Source organism: Arachis duranensis, chromosome 3, assembly GCF_000817695.3.
Source record: "Arachis duranensis cultivar V14167 chromosome 3, aradu.V14167.gnm2.J7QH, whole genome shotgun sequence".
Lineage (NCBI taxonomy): Eukaryota > Viridiplantae > Streptophyta > Magnoliopsida > Fabales > Fabaceae > Arachis > Arachis duranensis.
Genome location: NC_029774.3, coordinates 129,294,728 through 129,300,883, shown reverse-complemented (window position 1 = coordinate 129,300,883; position 6,156 = coordinate 129,294,728).

Below are 6,156 nucleotides of genomic sequence, written 5' to 3'. Positions count from 1 at the left end.
TAATTAAAATATATAATATAACATTCTACTTTAATGCAAATAAAATAAAATTTTAATCTAAAATTAATAAGTTCACTCTCCTTTGTTCACTCATTTTATTTTTTTTATTTTTTAACTAATATGCCATAATTTTTATTCATTATAAAATATTATTCCTTTCAAATTATTTTATTTAGATATTACTGTTTTGCCACATTATTTATTTTGGTATTCTAATTGAAAGATATCTATCTAAAAAGTTCTTCTAAAAAATATTAATCCATAAAGCGTTTATTACACAATTTACACTAAAATAAAACACAAATCTAATATCTCTTTTTCTCTTTCAGTTGATCAAATTTTAATATTTATTAATACACAAATCATATTAAACACGTGTTAAATTATAACAACACACTTCCTTATATATTATATCAACGTTTTTTACACCTTCATAATATTAGAATATACTTTAAATATTAATTTTCAATTATAACATTATTTTCACTTCTATATTAAAAAATAATTTCTGTATTTTTATATATATCATGATCAAATATTTCATGAGTCATCAATTCTTTCCTTGCTTCATGAATTTCTAAACAAAACCATTTCAGGGTACATCACATCATAGCTTCCATCCTAAAATAAACATGTTTTTCTAAGTTAACCGATGTGATGCTCTTAATTTGCTTGATTTTTTTCCTCCAGAATAAATCAAATCAAAAGTTTTTATTTTTATTTTTTTGTAATTAACAAGTGTTTGAGTATTTTTTTTGATAAATTGTTTAATATTTGTAATAAAAATAAAAGTATAGAAATAATAAACCGAAGATTAAATATAAAATAAAAAAATAATTCTTCTATTTTTATTTTTATTGTTTCTCAATTTTGGAAAAAGATAAAAAAAATCATACAAAAATTTAAAATTTATTTGAATATCATCAAGTTATTAAAAAATATTTTTTAATTATTTTTTATTTTTTAGCTAAACAAAATTATAAATAAAAAAATTATATAAAATTATTTTTATTTTTTAAAAAATATTTAAAAAATAACTCAATTGAAAAAAATCACTCAAACAAATTTTTATATTCATATATCATGCTATAATTAACAAATGGGGAATTATTGTGACGTAAAAAAAATGGTCCCTATCACTTCATCAGGTCCTATCTCTTCGTTTTCTAACACAAAAGGGAAAATGTAAAGAAACGTCCCTCCAACTATTTTATGAAGTTAGAATTTTCGATCTCACATTTTCACTTCAGTTTTTAGTTTTTACACATTTAATTTATCACAATTACATTTCATAAAATTATCCTTTGATACAATGTATGTGTCAGTTTCTTTTTTATTTTTAATTTAGAGAAATTATTTGGAAGCATAATTAAGGTCAAATTTGATTTCTTTGTGTATGGAAAGAACATAATCATTTGTTTTTATTTGGTTGTCTTCTGATGTATTGATCGGTTACAATCAAATGAAGATCAAAACTAGTTTGTGTGAAAAATATAACTTCGGCTCATTAAATTATACCCCATATTATTTTTATTATTATTATTTTCGTGATATAAAAGTTTGCTTCTTTAAACTTTTCTTATCGTACAAGAGCAAAATTTGACTTGTCCACAAAATATTACTAAAAATACTTTTTCTAATTTCAGTTACTTCCAAGTTCCAATAGAAATATTTTCCTAAACAATTTGATTTAGCATTATTCGGTATTAACCAAATGAAAGACAATGACTAACATATTTCAATGGTATGGTTCATACTAAATGAATAGGTAACAAATGAATGATATGAGTGAAAATTAACCCCAAAATAAATGATAAAAGTGAAAAACGTGGTAAAAAATTTAGATATAAAAATGAGACGAATAATATATTTTAATGTTATAATTTTTTTATATTTTTTAAAATGGTGAGAAGTACGTAAATTAGATTTTTCGATTTGTATTTATAAGATTAAAATAATTTGGAGTACACAAATCGGATTCTTTGATTTATATTTAAATAATTTAAAAAATTTAGAGTACATAAATCAGAGAGTTCGATTTTTGTACTTCTTATAAATTAAACGGTCTGATTTTTACTACTAAATTAAATTATCCTACATTTTAATAAAATACTACAGCAGTTTACAAATTTAAAAACATTATTATTAATTCAATATTAAAAATAAAAAAAATGAAAAAGCGTTGTTTTGTTAGAAAAAAGTATATCGAGTTATGAAGTGAACGATAGAGATGAGTGTGAGAGAGAGGCGGTGGGTGTGGGACCACCCACTTATTGGGATAGAAATAGTAGTGGTGGGATCCACAAGACATTTATAACAGTATTATCTTCAGATATGGATGGAGGAGTGTGTGCGTCATCTGTAAATAAAATAAAAGCGTGCATGTGATGATGATGCCATGAATCAGCGAAGCGGTGGTGTTATGGGAAGGAGCAAATTGAAGTGGTTACTTTTTTTCTTGAACTTCGGTTTGGGGAAACATTGCTGCAGTCATCACTCACGACACTTCTCTTTCATGGATTTCTGTGAACCTGACCCTGATTTCACTTAACAACTTATATGCAATTCATCTTTCCAAATGTAAAGTATATTTTTATTTTTAAAATTTATTAAAAATTTTAAAAATATTTTTAAATTTTATCAATTATCTATGATTTGCTTATATTAATAATTATTCTTGTAAAATTATTATTGAATTTATCTTAAATTTTTTAAAAAATTAACTATCATAAGTATATTTAATACAAATTAAAAATATAAAAAAATAAAATAAAATAAAATCTATGAATATTTTTAAAATTTGTAATAAATTTTTAAGATAAAAAATATATTTCACCCATTTACCAAATACCAAATCATGCATGCCTCTACTTAGTGCATTTTTAGGACGGTATATGTAGTAAAAAAATTCTTTCTAAGAGCATATGTTGTTGAAACCATTGATTTGGAAAAGATGGGAAAATAGGGATGGCAACACCACTCAAATCTATGGGTATTCATTCCGTTTTTATTCAATTGGAGCGGGTAATTATCTATTTTGCATTGGGGCAAATTTTTAGCAAGGCGGACTGGGACGGACCGAGTTTAGGTAATACTCACTCCGGTATATACATAATATATATAATTTTAATATATAATATGGATAATGTATGTAAAATAATTAGTAAAATAAATAATAATATTGTATTATATTTAAATGTTTACTTTGATTTATGTTACGTATATGATGATGGATATATAAAATTTGAAATTTAATTTTATTTATTGAATTTTAATAATTATAGGGGAGGATACCTGCAGGGGCGGGTACCTGCGGAGGCAGGCTAGGGTTCAATTTTTCACTACCCGCAGATAGGAGCGGGACAGGTTTTATGCAGATTATTGTAGAGCGGAACAGGGTCAGGTAGAGTAAAAATCCATCCCTACCCGCTTGGTTGCCACCCCTAAAAAAAATATTAGTACTAATATAATATTGATAAAAAAATTTGTAGTAACAAAAAGTATTTCGGATGAGCTATGATCTAAATCTAGTTGACATAGAGAAACGGCCACAAAAAAAAAGATCTAGTGGTCAGGGCACTAAGAAAGTTAAGATGAATGTCGTGGAACATAAAGATCATATAAAAGAGAAAACATAGATCGTTGAAAACTAGAAAGCGGAAATGAAAGAGGCCAATGTTGCAGCGGAAGAAATGATTATCAATCAGTCTGTTAGTCGAAAATAATTAAGGGAGTATTTGAGAGTCCGTAAGCATGTGTCTTCAAAAAAAGTCTACACCGAAAGAGTCCTTTGGCAGGGAAGATCGAGCAAGAGTCATACTATTATGATTAGTCAACAAGCTGATCGATATGTTGAATCGAAGATTCCAAGATTTGAGGGTTGCTTTTCATCATTACCTTTGTCAAGAAAAAGAAGCGGGAATGATTACTTATGGATTAATGAACATGATAGTTATGCAAAGCTCTTTGAAGATCTCTTGTTTCTTTTGTTGTACCGCGACAAAGGCTTCTCGGCCAATTTAGCTTGTCTCTCTCGAATTCTAGCCAACTCCTTTCCAATTCTGGCTAGCTCTATTTCAAGTTCCTCCTCTCGTTTATTGAAATGGACTTGAGCGATGACAGCCTGAGCAAGTCTTAAGTCATATTCCTTGTATGATTGTTGCATCGACTGGAGAGCAGCAGTTTCTTGTAACTTGTCTTGAATGATGATGCAGTTGTTTGAGAACTTGGTGAACCTCTTTATTATGGAAGAGAATTGAGACAGAACCTGGAATTCGAGAAGAACTTAAAATGTCAGACAAAAGGACATTCAAATCGGGTTAATCCATTTTTTGGGAGTATGTATCAGTAGCCTCAGGATGGTAGTTAATTATTTGAGAGTGTGTTGGTTAAGTTCTGTAAGAAGACTCGATGTGGGTTGATCCTTAGTGGTTGAATTTGAGATGAGAAACTCTTCCTCTTGACTCTTGAGTGATCTTCGTAAGAACAACCACTAGTTTAGCTAATTCGGCATCATGTGAAGAAAAGAGTTCGAACAAGGGCTTACCTTTTTAAAAACTTTGGCTGAAACTTTTCGAATCTTCTTTTTTAGTTTTTTTGTTGCACTGTGGCTTCAACTTTTCTTTTTGGGACCTTTTTTGGTGAGCCTTCAGTAGCTTGAATAATTTTTATTGAGGAGTTTTTATCTCATCGAATGTGCGATTGTATTGGGAATAATACTTGGTCCACCATTCGATAAAAGATTTAGTAACAAATGAACTACGCTCCTAAAGGAGATGAGATAGTTGTTTCGGTGTAGTTGATTGATGGTGAGGCAATTCTCAATGTCTTTATTCAAGTTGAGTTTGATACAACAAAGAACTTTGTCATTTCAAGGAACAAGAGAAGGAATAGCTTGAGAGAAGCCCATCTGCCTGGCAACATAGTGGGGGCGGGGGCATAAAGGGCCACCTTAAACTATTCTTTCTTGTATTGAGGTAGTCCAATCGCAAGTACCTGAACAACAAGGAGGTTTGCCCAAGTTGTGTCGGCAACTTCATTTTTTCCATCATCAGATGGAAAAAGAAGACGTTCGAACCATGTTGGTCCACAACTTCGACGTAGAAATGGTGTGAATTTCAAATCATTATTGTTGAAGTTTTTGCAGGAGTGGAGTGAAAAGACAGTCCAAAACAAGTCTTTAATCGACGTGGCATTTTCAAAATTTGGTTGAAAAAGGGCCAATCAAAACCCTTCAGTGTGTTGTTTATCTGAAGCACTACCCCATCTTTCTTCATGTATTTTCAAATACGTCATTTAACCAAAGTTGTAGGAGCCAAAGTGGGCCACCTACACTGATCGACGAGTTAGCTCGAAGACAATCAACCAAATGCCCGAGTTCATTGTACAAATGCCCCAAAATTAATTTGGCTAAGTTGAATTTGTCACCTTCGTGTAAAAGAGCAGCTAAAGGAAGAAATGACTTTTTCATTTGAATACTCCTCAAACAGAAAACGATGGCATTCAACTAGTAGTACAAGAACGCCACGCTTTCGTCATCAGTTACAGGATCATTCTCATGTCCCATATGCTGATTGATGAATTCGTTGTAGGAGTTCTTCTAAGTTATCTTATAAGTTTGTCACAAGTCACTTCAGGAAAATTTGTCGGAAGGCCAATGATGGCAGCCACATTAAGTAATGTATCCCCTGCATTCCACAGGGGAGGTGAAAGAAATTTATTGTTTTGTTCCTAAAACACACAACTGCCTCAATCATCCAATGGTGAGTGGTAGGAGAGAAATGGGAAAGACAAAGAAGATCATGAATACTTAGAGCCTTCTAAGCATCACTCTTTACTGTTTTGAGACGTCGATGCCAAGCTCAAAAATCAGCTCCTTGAAGAGTAACTTTAGGGTTATTTCTAAAGGATTTTTTAGATCGAGGAAAGGGGCAAGAAGAGATCTTGTTTGATGAGTAAATCCTCTCCTTCAACGTTATGAAAGAAATCGAGTTTCTTACTGTCACGCTCCAAAATCTGAATGGGGCCAACAAAACAACATGTTTTGTCATCAACAATGAAAGGAATGAGAATTCTTTTGTCATCAGGCAAGAGTTGAGGGTCCTTAATAATTTTGTCGTTAAACTGGTTTAGTACTTGCAGGTTTGGTGATCTGGG